Raw genomic sequence first — 19,861 nt, forward strand, 5'->3', positions numbered from 1 at the left:
CTGGGGACCCCACCCCCTCCATGGAATATTCAGCTTCTGCCTCTCAGGGAGAATGCAGAAGTGGGAAAGGGATCAGAGCAGAGAGTGGGTGCTTCCAGATCCCGTATGGGGCAAATGCCTCTCAGAGAAATGTCCTGGGCTCTAGGGAGGAAGGCCCTTTTCTGAATGGATCCCTACCTCAGCTCTTTCCATTTTCTCCACTCCAGTTGTCAGATCTGGAAGGGAAGAAGAGTCGGCGGTGGGTGGGTTTAAGGAGTTTGATTCCCATTTGGAATTTAAAAACGGGGATTCCTTTTCTTGGAATTAAGGCGGGCTACCAGTTCTAGGTTACAGCCCAAGTCAGCCAGCCTATATGAATAATGAGAGATTAGCATCTCCCAAAGGGAAGCGACTGCTCACCAAAGGCCTTTTCATTCGGACCCACAAGTCTGCCAGGTTCCCAAGCACTAGCTCTCTCATCTTCCCCAAAGAGTCAGCCCCAGTCCCAACCTGGGGCACCTCCTCATCGATGGTGACTCTGGATACTGCCGGGGAGCCCCCTGTGGGAGTTGGAGGTGGTGCTGGAGTAGGCTCAACGCGGTGTTTCCGTTTAAAGAACCTCCCTCTGGGGGGCTTGCCCTTGGCGGAGTCACTGGTGGGGGAAGTCTTAAACAGCCGCCTGCAGCAACGGCAGACTCTTCGCAGCCTAGAAGAGAGCAGGGAGAAAGTGAGAAAGCGACCCTTAAGCAGACATTGGCAGGAGAGGGGGCCAATGGGGCAGTGAAGGAGTGCAGAACAGAAGGAGGGCAGCAATACAGGTAGCCCAATAGGCTTCCAGGTGGTGCACCGTCCTCCTTCTGGCTGAGGAATTGGGTCGAGACAGCTGCCCCAACGCTTTGGGGCAGAGACCTTTGACATATGGGGTGCAGTTCTGGTCAGCCCAGCTCAGCCAGATTATGTTAGAGCTGGCAAAGTTGCAGAGAAGAACCATGAACGAGCTCAGGGGTGAATGGAAACCATGTAACCATTAGGCAGTCCTGTTTTCAGGCACTAGCTGGACCAGGCCTGTGAGGGGCCCGTGCCCAGGTTCACTTTTAAAACGAAGCAACTACAGTCATGCACACAGAATCACGTACCAATGTTCAGACACCTGCACACATGTACTACCAACTGTCTGAATGGGGCTTTCATTGCTCTTACCTTCAAGATGCTGATTCAGTTCCAGACAGAGGGGGCCTCCTCCAGCAAAGCCCTGATCATCCTCTGGAGCGCCTCAATGTTCTCGTTCTGGGGGGGGGAGAAAAGCTCAGACATGATTATTCTATGCAGAAACCACATGCTTTTTTAAAAACAAAAACAAGTTTTACCACAAGCAAGCATTGTGTAAGACTATGTGTAAGACAAATCCTATGATATTTATTTAGACTGCCTTCCTGCCTTCCTACTGTCCACCACCCTCTTGCCATTTTAAGCAAATCCAGACTCACAGTTTCATCAAAAATGTCCAGGTGTTCAGTTTTAAACATTTCCCCCCTCCGTTTCAAAACACTTAGGACTTCACTGTGAATATAGGAACTTAGGAACATCGGAAGCTGCTCTATATTGAGTCAGGCCCTTGGTCCATCTAGCTCAGTATTGTCTACACAGACTGGCAGCAGCTTTTCCAAGGTTTCAGGCAAGGGTTTCTCTCAGCCCTAAAATCTTGTCCTAAAAAAATAATAATAATAATCTTGTCCTGTCTTGGAGATGCTGCCAGGGAGGGAATGTGGAACCTTCTGCATGCAGTTTTCAAACATGATTCCCTAAAGGAGCATTTTATTGTCCCTTGGACTGTGTTAGGGATGGGGCTGTATTTCAGTGGTAGAGTATCTGCTTAAAGATGCTGAAGGTCCCAGGTTCAGTCCCTGGCATCTACAGGGAGAGCTGGGGGAAACTCTTGCCTGAAACTCTGGAGTGCCACTGCCAGACAGAATAGACAATATTGAGATAGATTGGGGTTCCCAACAGGGGGTACAAGTACTATCAGGCTATCAGAAGAGCCAGCGTGGTGTAGTGGTTAGAGTGCTGGACTAGGACCAGGGAGACTCGAGTTCAAATCCCCATTCAGCCATGATACTAGCTGGGTGACTCTGGGCCAGTCGCTTCTCTCTCAGCCTAACCTACTTCACAGGGATGTTGTGAAGAGAAACTTGTGTATGTAGTACACTGCTTTGGGCTCCTTGGAGGAAGAGCGGGATATAAATGCAAATAATAATAATAATAATAATAATAATAATAATAATAATAGTTGTTGTTGTTTTTGTAAAAAGATTGCACAGACTGACTACAAACAAAGGCATGACAAGGTAGCAGGGATGATACACTGGAACATCTGCAAAAAATACAAGCTACCTGTAGCCAAACATTGGTGGGACCATAAAATTGAAAAAGTTGAAGAAAATGAAGATGCAAAAATATTATGGGACTTCTGACTACAAACAGACAAACATCTGCCACACAATACAACAGATATAACTGTAGTCGAGAAGAAAGAAAAACAAGTGAAAATAATCGACATAGCCATACCAGGGGATAGCAGAATAGAAGAAAAAGAAATAGAAAAAATAATAAAATACAAAGATCTACAAACTGAAATTGAAAGGCTGTGGCAGAAAAAGACCCAAATAATCCCAGTAGTCATTGGCGCCCTGGTTGCAGTTCTAAAAGACTTTGAAGAGCACCTCAACACCATAGGGGCCCCAGAAATCACCATCAGCCAATTACAAAAAGCAACTTTCCTGGGAACAGCCTATATTCTGCGCCGATATCTATAACAACAGCAACAACATTGACAATAAAATTCAGCCATCGCAGGTCCTTGGGAAGGACTCGATGTCTGGATAAAACAAACCAGTCAATAACACCTGTCTATGTAAATAAATAAATAAATGAATAAATGATATCGAGCGGGGGCTCAGAGCCCTCCTGCCCCCACACTGCAGCTGTGCTCTTTGTTCTCCTTCTCAGGATTGCCGGCTTGAAGCTGAGGTGTCCTCAGTGCTGTGTCTGCTGCAGAAGGGGAGGGAGCAGCGTGAAGACCCTCCCCCTCCGCTGCTGATTGGCTGGCTATGTGCTGAAGCTCAGCGTATCCCTCCTCCTCAGCCTAAGCGACAGGCTTCAGAAAATTGCACTTGTCCCATGAATTTCAATCAGGCTGCTTATGAGTAACTTAGTGTGGATGTGAACCAGTGACTGCAATAGTCTCTGTACCACTTAAATTTGTGTTTTTGTGTATATATGTGTATACACACACACACAATTAAGTGCAGCAGCTATGAGATGGGCTACTCCAGTCACTGACTGGCTTAAATCCAGATTAAGTTGTCTGATACAGGGGTGTGTGTGTGATTTTGCTCCCAAATGGGGCCCTGTGGCCCCGTTTGGGAGCGAAATTGGCCAGCACTACCTTTGCAGTGCGGCCAGAGCAGCTCCCCCTGACTTTTGAAGGTGAACGCAGCGCTGGCCAACTGAGCTCCTAAACAGGGCCACGTGGGCCTGTTGGGGAGCAAAACTACACGCCTGCATCTGACATCAGACGCAGGGGGTTGGGCTGGAGGGGGCCACGGTGGGGGCAGCACCTGGGTCACCGCTGGCCTCCCTCTGCGGCTGACTCTAAGCAGTCTTATGGAAATGAATGGGACAAGTTGACTTGTTCTCTTCATTTCAATGGGAGTACTCAGTCACCGGTACAGCCAGCAACAGGGTCTCCGTCACTGACGGGAGTACGCACATCTCTTCATGTTCTCCACCAGATCTACTTTCCTCTCTCCCCCTGCCGTGTTTCACTTCTGGAACTGTAGACGGACGTTTGCATATAAGCAGAGCCATCAATAGTCCCCCAAGGCCAAAAGAGGCCCAGGGAAATGCCAAGATTTCCAGCTGAGTCTGGTTTCGACCAAACCATTCACCTCCAGCACCTGTTCCGCTGTTCCTCCCCCGGGAGAAATGTTAGTGCAATTAGATGGCCAGTGACGCCCACAGTTCCTCGAAACGGCCACAAGAGAACGAATTAAGGAAGTAACACGGCTCAAAGTTGCCAGGAGGTAAACATCACAAAGTCGGGAGGCCTGGAAACTGCATGGATGTAGCTGGACTGGATTTGGTTGTAATGTGTTCATGATGTAATGTGTTCTTTTAAAAAACATTTCCTAGACTTTGGTGGAAGGCGAAAGGCTGAAATCCACAGACATGTATTTGTTTAAAAGAATCTAGAGGGTCAAGGTGACCAGGAGGAATGGGGACTTTATGAGTCTTTGTTCTTCCCTTTCCCCATGCCTTTAACTGCCGGAATCAGCCAGAAATGTCATGGGCATGGCTACCTGCTGATAATCCCAGGTAATTAATTGTCCCAGGAGAATGACAGACTTTGGCCTTCTACCCATTCACACCTGCTCAGTGAAGTGCAGTTAATCATTCTGCTCAGTGAAATCCAGCTAAAACATTTCAAGGTTGCAGGCAGGAGTCTTTCTCAGCTCTCTCTGGAGATGCTGCCAGGGCCAGAACTTGGGACCTTCTGCATATACTCTAGCACTGAGCTATGGCCCCATCCCCTGGGATCTTGGAGAGCTGCTGCCTGTCAGAGCAGGGAGTTCTGGGCTAGCTGGACCAATGGTCTGACTGGAGCCAAGCTAGACATGGCAGTGGCAGAGCAGTCTCTCTACATGCAGCTCTCACTCTCACACAGTCACGTAAGAACTAGGAGGAGGGAATCTGATTCAAGTGCTGAATCATCTCCTGTCTATGCCTTACCTCCCCATAATCTGTCCTCAATGTCATTTTTCTCTTGATTGATTGACTAAGTACCGTCAAGTTGGTGTCAACTCTTAGCGACCACATAGATGGATTCTCTCCAAGATGATCTGTCTTCAACCTGGCCTTTAATGTCATTCAGTGGTGCGTTCATTGCAGCCGTAATTGAGTCCATCCACTTTGCTGCTGGTCCTCCTCGTTTTCTCTGTCCTTCAACTTTTCCCAGCATTATAGACTTCTCAAGGGAGCTGGGTCCCAAGTATGATAGTTTAAGCCTGCTCATTTCTGCCTTGAGTGAAAATTTTGGATTGATTTGTTCTATAATCCATTTGTTTGTTTTCCTGGCTGTCCATGGTATCTTCAAAAGTCTTCTCCAGCAGCAAAGTCTTCTCCAGCAGCGTCAATACTTTTTCTATCTTGCTTCTTCCAAGTCCAGCTTCACACAGAGAAATAACAAATAAATAAGATGGATCCCTGTCCCTAGAGGGCTCACAATCTAAAAAGAAACCTAAGATAGACACCAGCAACAGTCACTGAAGGTCCTGTGTTGGGGGTGGAGAGGGCCGCTGCACATCATGACATGTTTTTGGGATTATTTTGGTTTAGCTCAGTTGTTTTCAAACTTTCTACTAGGGATGTACACAAAAGGAGTTATGCAGGCTTGGTTCAAATTTGAACTGGATTTGAGTGGAACCATCCTGGCCATTTTGTGCCCATTTGAACACACAAGACCAGCCAAGTTTGACCCTGGACCTGTCAAGCCAAACCGGCTTGAACCCAGCTTGTTCTCACACCCCTGCTGTCTATCCTCTGGAAACTTGTCCTCATCACTGTAAAGGCAAAGTGTGCCATGAAGTCGGTTTTGACTCCCGGTGACCACAGAGCCCTGTGGTTGTCTTGGGTAGAATACAGGAGGGGTTGACCATTGCCTCCTCTGAAGCATGAGATGATGCCTTTAAGCATCTTCCTATATTGGGAAAACATACCTGCGGGGATTTGAACCGCCAACCTCTGGCTTGATAATCAAGTCATTTCTCTGCTGCACAATTAAGTGGCTTCCTCATCACTGTATCTCCTCACAAACTAATTCTATCTATCTATCTATCTATCTATCTCATATTTCATATTTTGTTATTTTCATATGTTTAATAGAAATATTACATACATATTTATTTATTTATTTATTTAAGCACATTTATATACTATACTGCTGCTGCTGCTACTACAACTACTACAAATATTTATATTCAGGGGGTCATACATGCTGCTGATCACAGAAGTGCTGGCCATCATGGGGACGGTGTTTCCTTGTGCAGAAAATTGCCACTGTAACTGTGAGCAGCCAGATCATTTGAACCTAGGAACCTAGGAAGCTGCCATATACTGAGTCAGACCACTGATCTATCTAGCTCAGTATTGTCTTTACAGGCTGGCAGCGGCTTCTCCAGGGCTGCAGACAGGAATCTCTCTCAGCCCTATCTTGGGGAAGCCAAGGAGGGAACTTGGAACCTTCAGATGCTCTTCCCAGAGCGGCTCCATGAACATAGGAACAAAAGAAAAAATGCCAAAAGACCAAATTGAAAATAGCCTCAGGTTTTATCCATCCTTTGTATTATTTGCCTTGAAAACTTGACTTTTCCTTTTGTGCTGATGGATGGCACCCAGATGGTTGGCTGATGGTTGGCACCCAGACAGCGTCTCAGGACGCTGTCCCTACATGAGGGGGGAGGGAATTGGCAACTCACTTGCCTGTCTTTCTCTCAAGTAAACAGGTTTGCAACCAGCAGTGCCTTGAATTGTCTTTCCAAGAAGGATTGGTCCTCTCCAGAATGAAGGAATACCTGGATCCGTCGCCAGAACGTGATCCCAAGGGAGTCTCCAGAGGACATCAACACTGACCCAGGAAAGCTAACCATCATCAGCAGCAGCTACCCGGGGGCAGTCCCTATCTGCATTTCCAATCCAACCCAATGGTGACAGAACGTCCATCTGCTACCCTGTCCTGTGTTCGAAGAAGAGGGCCTAATGCAAAGTTCATCTTCCTGCTCCTAAGTGCTATAGGAGAGGGATAGACAACAAATGCCTGGAGGCTGTCACTTTTCTCTGGAGTCATACATGCAACAGCATCTCCCCAAGCTGTAAAGCCCTGGAACCATCCTACCTGGGTAAGATACCTTGCCAAAGACACTATTTCAAATTCTGCCAAAGAGACTATTTCAGATTGCCCACGGGGGGGGGGGGGGGAATCAAGGCTCCCAAACACATGAACATTCGAGCTTGTCTATGGACACTATCCAAACAAGCCAAAACAACACGGATCAGAGAACATCCAGGATAGCCAAAATCCTGCAACGTTGTACAAGAGCATTTGGTTCTCAACTGAAGGACTAAAATTTTTTTTTACCAAGGACTCTTAGGGTTTTTTTAATTTTAATTCTAAAGCTCTCCATGGCTTCCTTTTTGGCCATGACAGACTCTAGAGGACACTAAGAGTGGTGGGAGTTGATGATTTACACCACTTTCTTATATTACTTTCTTGTAGTGACTATGTGCTATCATTATGTTGAAAACCATGCTATCTCCTGTGCTGTAAGGACATGGACCTCACATGCTTGCTCTCCGGTCATTTCCCAGAGCATTTACCTGCAAGTCTGCACCTATCCCCAAGTTTGTGCTCTAAGACATTAAGCTAGCCCAAGCTTGACCTGCTAATTTTATAGACACTTGTATTTAAGCAATGTGATTGTACGTGACTTGTCATTGCTATCGCTTTCCACAAGCTGATAATCCATTAATCACTAGAAGCACCTGGTTCCACAATGCAAGACTGTTATTGATACCTTATTTGGGATAAAGATGGGTTAAAACAATGTTGCTTGCTATAAGTTGTATGATCTTTATATGTACACCTTGCTGCTATGTGTAAAACTTTTTATCTATATCAAATCAGAATTATACTAATTATGTTTGTAGCTCTAGGATATTATATGCAATGTATCTAGTTTTATTGCCATATGTACAGCCCATTCAGCACCTATATGTCCCAAATCCTTTAGCTACACAAAACACAGAACTATATTTCCAAGATTAAAAGTTTATGTGTTAGAAAGAGCTATTATTAATATTTCCAAACAGTTAGGACTTTCATTTAACTAATATGGAGAGCCTATTGATTTATGGGCAAAGAAGATAATTCTAATTATAGTATGTATTTCCCTTTTATTGATAATCACATGTTGCTGCTTATAATGCATTCTAGCTTGAATCCAAATGTTTATGAGAACCTTTCAACCTTGCCATAATGTAAGACCCATACATACAGCTGTACCTTTACAAGCCCATATATCCTGAAGGTTCAGGATGATCCAGTGTTTCAGGGGGGAATTGATGTCTTTTAGAAAACCAAAGTAACTCCATTTTCCTTAGAAAACCTCAGTCTTACTTAAAGTAACCCCAGCCCAGCTCAGGGTCATCACGGCCTCTCATGATCAACATCGTTATCTCTCTCCACTAAATTGTATCTGAGGAAACTTGGTTCTCACAGGATTCTCACTGTTCTTTGCCGACAATTAAGAAAACAGGATGTAACCAAATAAGGAGTAATCACCAGATGAACAATGAATCATTCGCATGCGTACTAGATACTTAGCCCACCTTTTTATTGCCACGTATACTATGTCTAGGGTGTCAGCATCATTCAGATTGTTTGTATAAATGTAAGATGCACCTATAACCAATTTGTATTCAGTGCAGAGCCAAAGCCCACTGCTAATCTGCAATAAACGCCTCAAAAGAGATTCCCACTGTGTCTGTTTGATTGGCTAAAAGGCGGACCCAGGGACGAACCGAATTCACATCACTGTTGTCCCCTTCCATGTGTGATCAGGGATGGACTTCAGTCTTTATCCTGCAGGGCTGCCAACCTTTTTGCTAGCCTGGCTCCTGTGCCTTGAAAAAGAGCTTGACAGTCCAAAATTAAGCAGATGAAGCTTTTGCTGCAATGAAAATGAAGAGATGGGGAAATCTTCATCGGTTTAATTTGAATATGCCAGGTTTCCTCTAAAAGCATAAGAGCAGGAGCAGGGAGAGAGTTGGCAAGCCTGCCTGCTGGTGCCTCGTGGCCAGCATTGGGCATGGGAGTTCCGCCATCCTTGTGTACATTCAAACATGGCGGTTGCTGGGGGGGTGGGTCCAAGCCGGGAGTGTTTACCGGTCGCGACGGATCCTGATGGTGCTGGAGGTTCCGCTGCTGCCTTCAGTCTCTCTGGACTCGACCGTTGGCAGGAAGACTTTCTGGCCTCTCCTGCTGCTAATAGCAAATTTCTGTCCAATTTGGATCGTGAAGGGAGCGCAGAACATGGCCTCAGGCAAGGAGTCCAGAGTGAGTGTCCACCGCCCTGCCCCAAATAGTTTCAATGTTTTTTGGGCGGGGAAGACCCCCAGGGGTTGGATTTGGGTCCAGGTGGAGACATTTAGGAAGCGACACTGTCCTGGCCCCTCTGGGCTGACCTTGTAGGGCAGGAAGGGAGTGGCCCAGTGCAGCTTCACGGGGTCCTCATGGAGCAGCAGCCCTCCATGGATGGCTCAGAGCTCCATCAGCCCCCTCCCTCCTCCAGGACCTCATCCAGCGAGGAACGTGCAGAGTGGAGCCACCTGCACAGTGGAAGGGAAGGGGTTCCTGGCCTCTCTGAGCTCTCTGCAGTTCCCCCCTTCAGAGGGTCAGGATGGCCATATTAGGGAGGGAAGAAAACAACACTGGTCTTTCTTGGCTAAAAGAAATGAAATGTTGAGGTGGGGGGGGGATGGAGGGAAGATAGAAATGGCAGGATCTGCCAAGTGGCATTTATGTGGAGGATGAGAATTGCCCCCTCTTGATGTAGCCTGGCTCCTCTGCTTTGAGCAAAAGCTTGAGCAGATTGAGCAGGTGAAGGCATTCCTAGCCTAAAGAAATGGGAAACTGCTTCACCAGCTTAAGATCTGCATGTCAGGCGTCTGCTGAAGTCACAGGAGCAGGACCAGGTAAATAGTTGGCAACCCAGCCTACTGGTGCCTTGTGCCCACCACTGGGCCTGGGAGTTCCACCATCCTTGTGTACATTCAAACATGGCTGTTGCTGGAAGGGGGAGTCCCCACCTCGGTGTGTTTACCGGTCGCAACGGATCCTGATGGGGCTGGAGGTTCCACTGTTGCCTTCAAACTCTCTGGACTCGACCGTTGAAAGGAAGACTTTCTGGCATCTCCTGCTGCTCACAAAAAATTTCCATCCAATTTTGGCCGTGAGGGAGTGCAGAAAATGGCCTCGGGCAAGGAGTCCAGAGTGAGTGTCCACCGCCCTGCCCCAAATAGGTTCAGTTTATGGGGGGGGGGAGACCCAGAGGGGTTTGATTTGGGTCCAGGTGGAGACATTTAGGAAGCAACACTGTCCTGGCCCCTTTGAGCTGACCCATGTGGGCATGAATGAACTGGCCCAGCACACCTTCACAAGGTCTTCATGGAGCACCAGCCCCCCCATGGATGGCTCAGAGCTCCGCCAGCCCCCTCCCTCCTCCAGGACCTCTTCCAGCGAGAAAGCACAAAGTGGAGCCACCCGCACAGAACAGGAGAAAGAGTTCCTGGCCTCTCCGTGCTCCCTGCAGCTTCCCCCTTCAGAGGGGCAGGATGGCCATATGAGGGACTTGAAGAAAATAACACTGGTCATTCTTGGTATTTGAGCATGACTGGAATGGATGGTGAAAAGAGCCCAAACTCGGGAGCACTTTCAGCATCCAGCAACACCCCTGCAGCGAGGCTCCCCCTCTCTCTTCCTCTTTGGATAGATGGTGATGACCTCTATTTTTTGGAAGGCTTCTTCCTCTGTAGCTTTGCATGGGATTATATGAGTTCTATTGTTTGTTAGCCACTTCATTATTTTTAAATTAAAAGGAAGATATCAATTTAATGGAATGTGGGGGGGGGCCTGAGGAAGGAGGATAGAAATGGCGAATTCTGCCAAGTGGGAGTTGCCGGTTCTGTAGAGGATGGGAATTGCCCCCTCTTGTTGAAGGGGGTGGGGGGAGACCCCCAGGGGTTGGATTTGGGTCAAGGTGGAGACATTTAGGAAGTGAGACTGTCCTGGCCCCTTTGGGCTGACCCTGGTGGGCAGGAAGGGACTGGCCCAGCCCATCTTCACAGGGTCTTTATGGAGCAGCAGCCCCCCATCGATGGGTCAGAGCTTTGTCAGCCCCCTCCCTCCTCCAGGACCTCATCCAGCGAGGAAGTGCAGAGTGGAGCCACCTGCACAGAGGAAGGGAAGGAGCTCCTGGCCTCTCCGAGATCCCTGCAGCTTCCCCCTTCAGTGGGGCAGGATGGCCATATTAAAGGAGAGGAAAGATTGTGCTGTTGGTCAGTGTCGACTCCTGGTGCCCACAGAGCCCTGTGGTTATCTTTGCTAGAATACAGGAGGGGGTTGACCATTGCCATCTCCTGTGCAGTCTGAGATGAGGCCTTTCAGCACCTTCCTTGATTGCTGCTGCACGATATAGGAGTTTCCCATTGTTTGGGAAACACACCAGCAGGCATTCGAACCAACAGCCTCCTGCTCTCTAGGCAAGTTGCTTCCCTGCATCGCCATTAGGTGGCTTTAAAAAAATATTCGTCATTCTTGGGAGCTGGAAATGCCTGGATTGGATGCTCAAAAGCCTGTTTTAAAACAGTTACACTGGCTGCCAATTTTTTTCCGGGCAAAATACAAAGTTCTGGTTATTACCTTTAAAGCTCTGAACGGCTTGGGTTCAAGATATCTTAGAGAGCGCCTTCTTTTACATGATCCCCACCGCACGTTAAGGTCATCTGCGGAAGTCCGTCTCCGGTTACCACCGGTTCGTTTGGTGACGACTCAAAGGCGGGCCTTCTCTGTAGCTGCTCCTGGACTGTGGAATGCACTCCCAGCGGAAATTCGTAATCTTGATTCTTTACTGTCCTTCAAGAGAGCCTGGCCTTTCAGGGTTTTTAATCAGTTTTAATTGTTTTAATACCTGGTTTTCAGGGTTTTAATTGTTTTGATAGTTTAATTGTTTTTAAAGTAATTTTAAATTGGTATTTATATTTGCATCTCTGTTTTAATTGTTTTTAATGTTTCCTGTTTTAATTGTAAACCGCCCTGAGCCATTTCGGAAGGGCGGTATATAAATGAAATAAATAAATAAATAAATAAATAAATAAATAAATAAATAAATAAAAGGGATCAGGCTCGGGAACATTTTAAGTCTCCAGCAACACCCCTGCGGAGAGGCACTCTCCCTCCCTAGATCCCTCCCTCCCTCCCTCCCTCCCTCCCTCCCTCTTTGGATTGATGGTGATGATGACCTTGTTTTGAAAGGCTTCTTCCTCAGTAGCTTAGAATGATATAATACAAGTTTTATTGCTTGTAAGCCTCTTTGATATTTTTAAACTAAAAGTAGGATAGAAAAGAAATGAAATGTTGTGGAGGAGGATGGAGGGAAGATAGAAATGGCAAGATCTGCCAAGTGGCACTTATGTGGAGGATGGGAATTGCCCCCTCTTGATGAAGGGGGTGGGGATGGGGAGACCCCCAGGGGTTGGATTTGGGTCAAGGTGGAGACATTTAGGAAGTGAGACTGTCCTGGCCCCTCTGGGCTGACCTTGTAGGGCAGGAAGGGACTGGCCCAGACCATCTTCACGGGGTCTTCATGGAGTAGCAGCCCCCCATCGATGGGTCAGAGCCCCATCAGCCCCCTCCCTCCTCCAGGACCTCATCCAGCGAGGAACTGCAGAGTGGAGCCACCTGCACAGAGGAAGGGAAGGGGTTCCTGGTCTCTCCGAGATCCTTGCAGCTTCCCCCTTCAGAGGGGCAGGATGGCCATATGAGGGAGTGAAGAAAACAACACTGGTCATTCTTCGGTAAAAGAAATGAAATGTTGAGGAGGGGGATGGAGGGAGGACCGAAAGGGCCATTTCTGCCAAGGGGGAGTTGCAGGTTCTATGGAAGATGGGAATTGCCCCCTCTTGATGTGGCCTGGCTCCTCTGCTCTGAGCAAAAGCTTGACCAGCTTAGCCCAAAGAGATGGGAAATGCATCACCAGCTTGATATCTGCATGCCAGCCTTCTGCTGAAGTCACAGGAGCAGGATTAGTGAGAGAGTTGGCAACCCTGCTGGCTGGTGGTGCCCCATGCCAACCACGGGGCCCAGGGAGTTCAGCTAACTGAGCCAAGAGACCCCTTCAAAGTGGTCATACTCTGATATTTAGCAGGGGGAGAGCAACCTGTCTCCCCTGCGGCTCACGCCAAATTTGGTCCATTTGGGGCCATGTGGGAGCGCTGAACATGGCCTCCGGCAGGGGGTTTAGAGGAAGGGTTCACCATCCTGCCCCAAAGAGGTCCAATGTGGGGGAAAGACCACCCAAGTTCTCAAAGCGGTTTGATGAGAAATCTAGGGTGGGAGTCCCCACTGGCTGCTTAGGAATGACCCCGGTGGGTGTGAGCTGGCCCAGCCCATCCTCACTCCTGCTCTCCTCTCTCCTTGACAGGACATGGGAGAAGGATGCCCCTCACTCCGCGGCGTGGGCAGCCTTGATGAGGCAACTCCTGTGGCTCCTCTCAGGTACGTCCTCCTGCTCCTCCTGGGTTATCTGGGCCCATTCTTGATTTATGGCACCTTGGATTTCAGGACCACTTAGGATCCTCTCAAGAAACATGGCCCCTGCCAGGGTTTCATTGTTGGAGATCCAGCTCCAGATGCCATCGGCCTTTGGCACCAGTAACCCTGATGACCACGACAGGTCTCTCTCTGACCAACACGTAGCCAGAAGTCAGATAGAGGTCTTTTCCTCTCAGCATCTTCTTCTGAATAAAGCAGATTAGTTTAACCTTGTGTGAATCTCCCTGCTTATCATGGACAAGCTGTTGCCCCGGAGACCCTGTTGACTTCTGCTGTAATGGGAGTGAAATAGCTGCTGAATACTCTGCCATACAAGTCATGACCCCCAACATTAATAAGCCCAACCCCCAAGAGGTCCCAGTTTGCAAGAGGCACCCAGTCTAAGTTCTTACTATTGGAATGTGGGGAAGACAGAAAGGAATGAGAGCAGGGGCAGGTAAAGGGAGTTCCAAAGGAGAAGAGCCGATCCGTCTGAGCTAGCTGGGTTCTGGGAGAGGATCCAGGGGTTCAGGCACAGGAGGCCAGGGAGGGTTCTCGTGCACATTTTGCTCCCTAGGGTTTTAAATGAGGATGGGTGGGGTGGGGGGATCGGTTCCCTAGTCTGCTCTCTGAGGACTGAAGGGCTGTGGGGCTCCATGGGCTGATGTGCCTGGCCCACTATTTCTCAGGCCCTGGATTCCAGGTGAGCCCTGCAGCCACCCAGAGCGGGAGAAGGAGACTAGAGCCAGGGTGTGGCTGGCTGCTCCTTCAGGGCTGGATCCGCTGGTGCCTCCTTGAGTGGTTGCAGGCCAAAGGGAGCAGTTGAGATGGGGAGTGATGGAAGCCCCTCTGGGGGGCAGAGGAGGGGGTCGTGGCAGCCCCTCGGAACAGGTGATGCTGAGTCAGACCATTGCTCTACTCTGACCAGTAGCCGCTCTCCAAACCCCAACCAAGGGAGCTGAGCTGTTTTAGAGGTTTTTAAATTAGGCAGTATAAAAATATATATAAATCCAATGAATGAATGAATCAGGAAAGAAAGAAAGAAAGAAAGAAAGAAAGAAAGAAAGAAAGAAAGAAAGAAAGAAAGAAAGAAAGAAAGAAAGAAAGAAAGCTCTTTATGTTGTGGAGAGCGGGGAGGGTATATAAATAAAAAAATAAAATAAAATAAAATAAAATAAAATAAAATAAAGAAAGTAACCTTTATGTTGCAAGGAGCTTGGAGGGTTCTTGCCTTCACCCCTGCCCACTACTGGAAACTGACTACTCTGGGTTCCTTTGAAACACTCACTCACTTGTGTCTTTTGTCCTTTTCCCATCTCAGTGACTTCCAGCCACAGGAGATATATGAAGAGTGCTCCGTAGCCAAAACGAGCAAATGGTCACTGGTAAGGGATGAAAACCCAGTCTGTACATGGCAGGGCTGGGAGGGGGTGGGAGAGACCCCATTTCGAGCTAGAATAGAGGGCGTGTGGTAGAGATCCAGTCTTAGCAGGTTGAAGGGATGCTTTGAGAACTTGTCTGGAAAAGCCATATGCCTTGATATTTGCAGTGGTAGTAGCAGTGACTTGGGTGGGTGGGATGAGTGACAATCCGGGCTCAACTACAAGTGACTCAGGCAAAGGTTGGAGACCCTCGCTATGGAGGAAGCATCATGGGAACTTTTGGGATGGGAAGTGCTGAGAGGGAAGAGGGGTGTGTCTACCTATCTTCCAACCTGGCTCCTTCATTCCGCTCTCCTGCCCCAAAACACTCCCTCCCCCAGGGTTCTAGACTTTGATTTTGTTCTGGACTACCAAGCAGAAAACACATCCAGGAAGGGAGCAGTCTGGAGGGGAACTAGAGTGGGAAAGTCTTCTTTGGGGTAGATGGTGCACTCTTTCCCCCCTGCCACTTCTTGGCTCCACATAGCCCCCTTTCTGGTGTCATTGAAAAGGGCCTCAAAACACGGGTCTGCAGCATCAAGTGGCCAAGAGCTCTGCCCAGCAAAGAGAAGAACTTAGCTAGGCTTTCCTTAATTAAAGGTACCATTAAAGAAACCACAGTGTCCCATGTAGCAGGAGGCCTGACTCTTCTTCGGGATCCTGCCACTCCAAATGTTGTGTAATACCCATGATCTCTCCCGACTGCCCAGGAATGGGCAGAAAGCTGGTTTCTGAGGTTCAGTAGATTCTTGGGTTTGGTTCCTCTCTGAGCCCAGTTACACGTTGGTAGACACGGTTTTGAGGTGCTAAGGAGCCACCTCCTGCTTTAAGCTCCTCTGTTAAGAAGGACCTCTTGAAGGAGGGTTGATGTTTGGACCCCAGATGCCCTGGAAAGGTCAAGTGGGCCCCAGAGCACCCATTCCTCTCTCCATTCTCATCCACAGAAGTCATTCTCGGACAGCTCCAGGATTCAGACGGTCAACACTGGGAACGAGATCCTGGAAGACGCACATGCCATCAGTTCCCCGAGGAGGTAGAGTTTCTTCTTGAACTTTTGTGTAGGGAAGGTTTTCTGTCCCCCTGCCAGCCTGGATCTGGGATGGATCCAGTGCCGCTGACTGGCAAAAGTTGCAGGGCAGACAGTCAAAAATGACGTCTTCATACATTGTGTAGAAGCAGGGGCGTAACTAGGTTGGAGTGGGCTCTGAGACAAGATTCTTAAATGGGCCCCCCCGCCGAGAAATTTTTTAATAATAATAATAATAATAATAATAATAATAATAATAATTCAATTTCTATAGCGCCCTTCCAAAAATGCCTCGGGGCGGTTTACAAAGAGAAAAAGGTGCCTCTTTGCCCCGTAAGCAGGGGGCTTTTATTCTCACATTTCTGTCCTCATTCAAAACATACAAAAAACAGATGTACAAAATTGAGCAAATGAGAAGAGAAGAATTATATGGGAGTAAAACCTTTTTTAAATGGAGTCAGGAAGTGCATCTTTGGAGGCTCAAATGGATACCTTTCAGGCACAACTATTTCCAAGTCAAAAATTCCTTTTTCATGTGGTGTATTTACAAAACCAAGGATTTGAGCTTGAAGTTCATCTAAGCGACTTCCAGTCTGCCAGCAAGTAATACCCGGTGGTGGCTCTGTGGACAGCAGATGCAGCTCCCTTTTCAATCATGAAGCTCTCTGCATTGTGCTCCATTTTCGAAGTAGAGCTCTAAGAACGGAGCCAAATGCGCTCAGGGGCGTAGCAAGGTTGGAGTGGGCCCTGAGAAGAGATTTTAAAATGCCCCCCCCCAAAGTCCAGGGCTTCCACACACCCCAGGCTTCCAAGGATTTAAGTCTGATATTTCAAAATATGTATGCTGCCAAGAAATACATTTCACTGAATACACACACACTTCACAATATATAGTGATATACATTGAATACTATATCTTTGTGCTACTTTTAATGCCTAGAACACACTAGAAACACTAATTATTAAGATGGGCCCCTTGCTGCAGATTAGCAAAGGAGACTTTCAACCATGCAGGGTGAGCCTATGTTTGTTTTCTCAGAATTCTGAACAAATTCAGTCCAGTTTGATTCCAGGAGGTTTTTCACAAGAGGCTTTGAAAGCCCTTTAACACACATCTCCTCTGGAATGGAGGTGCTGCATTCACATGTGGGCCAGATGGACCCTAAGGGGGAAAAATATAAAAGCACAACACATGCGTCACAGTTCTCACTCATGTCTCAGTTCTCACTCAGACCTGGGTTGCAAAACAACTTGAACAGAAGTGTATTTATGAATGAATGAATGAATGAATGAATGAATGAATACATAAATAAATTTGTTCCAGAAGTTTTTGTAATTTCCTGCCATGAAACAAGCCACTTCTAGGACTTTTTAGAGGGTTTTTTTAAGCCAGCCAATTTTCCAATCAGTCTTCCATGAAATATTCAGAGACTTCTCAGTCTCCCCACACCCCATCCAAGCCCTATGGCAAGCAGATCCCTACCTGGATATAGGGGGCGGGGGGCGGGGTGTGACCACCAAAAGGAATCCACCTTCTACCTGGCCACGGCTGAGCTGTCTGGCCTGGGAAGAAGAGGGTCTGCTGCAGAGAACTGGAGTGGCCACTCTGACTGCCAGCCTTCTTCCTGGGGCTGGCCAGCCTACTCGAATTCAGGCTTCACGGAGGCCTACACGGAGGCCTCCCTGGAAGCCCCGCCCAGCCGCCGATCAGCTGAGAGGCGCCCGGGAGAAAAGCAGCTTGCCTGCTGCTTGGATTGCCGACCAGGAGGACCAGAAGGAGGGAGGGCAAACAGGGCAAGTGGCTGAAGGGTCTTGGGGCTGGGCAGGGGGCAATGGGGAGTCATGGGAGGTGTCTCTGGGGGGCCCCTCAAGGCAGTGGGGCCCCGAGGCGACGGCCTCCCCCGGCCTCATGGTAGTTACGCCCCTGCGTAGAAGCATTCACTCTTCCAAGATGTGGTGGTGATGTCCGCTAGCTTGAAGGGCACAGAGGATAGCTTCCTGGAGGCCTGCCGGATGGCTGTCCCCTATTGGAAGCAGCGTGCTGGGCCAGATGCATCTTTGGTCTGATCCAGCAAGGCTCTTCCGAGGTACTCAGGCCATTGTATTTCTTCCTGCAGTGTCTTCACGGTTGAGGAGGATGGATGGTTTCTCCAGACTGTGGACACCGAATGGTCTTGTGAGGTAAGGAAACGAATCCAGTCGCTTTTGTGGATGGGCTGGTGGAGGGGTGAGGGGAGATTGCATCTCCACCGTCAGGAGACAGAGCGGGGTCAGATCCAGAAAGGGGAGGAAATCCAGCTGCTGCATGTTGGCCAGAGGATTACAGTGGGAACGTCGTGGCTAGGGAAGGATTCTGCCACCCTCTGCCTCTCCTTCCAATGGCCACCTTTCTGGGTTGGTGTGCTTTGGATTGGAGGCATCAAACGGCTCCCAAGACCCTGAGACGGGTCAGGAGAGGAGAGGGTCTTCCTGGCAGAGATCCTCCAGGTCTCTTGACTGAAGAGGCATTTCTGTAGAGACAATCCTGGTCCCCTCAGGTAAAAACAGCCCACAGCAGGAGGGATGGCCCTCACTCCGGACTCAGGGGCCCACCTTGTCTCTCCCCTTGGAAAGGCTGAGCTAACCCTGTTTCCTGCGGAGAGGAGAGAAGAGGACATGAAGGGGTGGGATCAAGAAGACTCTCTGGGCCAAACTATTGATGCCAGTGGGTCCCGTTCCTCTTTGTTTCCATTCCCCATGAAAGGAATGCAGAAGAAATGACAAGAAATGACAACAAGCAGTTAGCATTCCATTCTGGAGCTCGCATGCAGTGATGTTTCTGTTAATGGCTGGTTTTGGGGAGGGAAAGAAAGAGATTTCACAGACCTACCTGTCATGCTGTCTTTGGACTAGAGCTCCAGAGTTCGGCCAGCTGATTCTGATGGCCCTTTTGAAGGATGGTGGCCAGTTTGCTGACCACAGTAGATCATATCACAATGGAGGTTCATGGTTGGACATAGGATGAAACCAAATGGCCACAAGCATGTGGTGGCTGTGCCCTGGCACTCCCACCACAGTTAGAATTAGAACACATGGTTTCTTTTTAATAAGGTTTTTTTGTCTTTAAAAAAAAATCAAAATAATTTAAAGAAATAAAAATGAACTCAAAGAAAATGTCAGGGGGAAAACTCCCTACGAATCCTAGGCCCTAGGAAGATCAGAGTGAGTACACTCATTGGAAACCTTTGTCTCATATGCAGAGTCCTGACATCCAAGAGGCCAAGATCCCAGAAGACAACACTAGGGATCAGGAGCTGGACGTGGAGAGCGTTGTCAGTTCCCCGAGGTACTCTTTTCTCACCTGGAGGGGCAGCTCCATGGCTCATGGAAGTAGAGGACCTTCCTTAGGAGCCCATGCAATTTTTGGGGGGGTGGAGGTGGTTAGTTTAGCAAGAAGCCAAGGGTGGAGAGAAGCTCCGAACAGCATGGAGGGTTGTTTCCATGGAGGCAGGTGTCTCCATGCCCAGCCCGTGGGCTTCCTGCAGGCATCTGGCTGTCCACTCCTGGAAACAGGGTGTTGGGCTGCATGCCTCCTTCATCTCATCAAGCAGAGCTCTTTCTAAGCACTCGTGTTCTGATCTCATGTGTCTTCTTTCTTTCTTTTCTTAGTGTCCAGAGGCCAAGCACCGTGTTGAGGAGGCTGCAAAACACCGCCGCTGACCAAGAGCCATCCCTTGGAGAGGTCAGGAAGCCTCAACATCCAGTCCCTCCCTCGGAAGAACTGTGGGTTGGGCGTGTGGGTCCCCCGTGTTGCCCAGGAGTAGAGAGCATGTGGAATGGCCCCAGTTTTGATGCTGCCGGGTGGGCGGCCATCTTCTGACAGTTGTTTGCTTAAAGCTATGGTAAAGGGATAGCCATGCCCTTAACAACACTGCATCACAATGGTGGCACGGTGGGGGTGATAGGATTAAAGAAGATGGCCGCAAGGAGATGGTGGCTATGGCCTTGACTTCTGGTCGAGATCTCACAGTT

At 48.5% G+C, this 19,861-nt stretch overlaps 1 protein-coding gene across 3 annotated transcripts in view; it reads left to right on the plus strand.

Annotated features, from left to right (window-relative positions):
* LOC128332669 (uncharacterized) overlaps positions 1-19,861 on the plus strand; it is a 121,995-nt gene that overhangs the window by 94,688 nt on the left and 7,446 nt on the right. The window lies entirely within an intron of this gene.

Source organism: Hemicordylus capensis, chromosome 7, assembly GCF_027244095.1.
Source record: "Hemicordylus capensis ecotype Gifberg chromosome 7, rHemCap1.1.pri, whole genome shotgun sequence".
NCBI lineage: Eukaryota > Metazoa > Chordata > Lepidosauria > Squamata > Cordylidae > Hemicordylus > Hemicordylus capensis.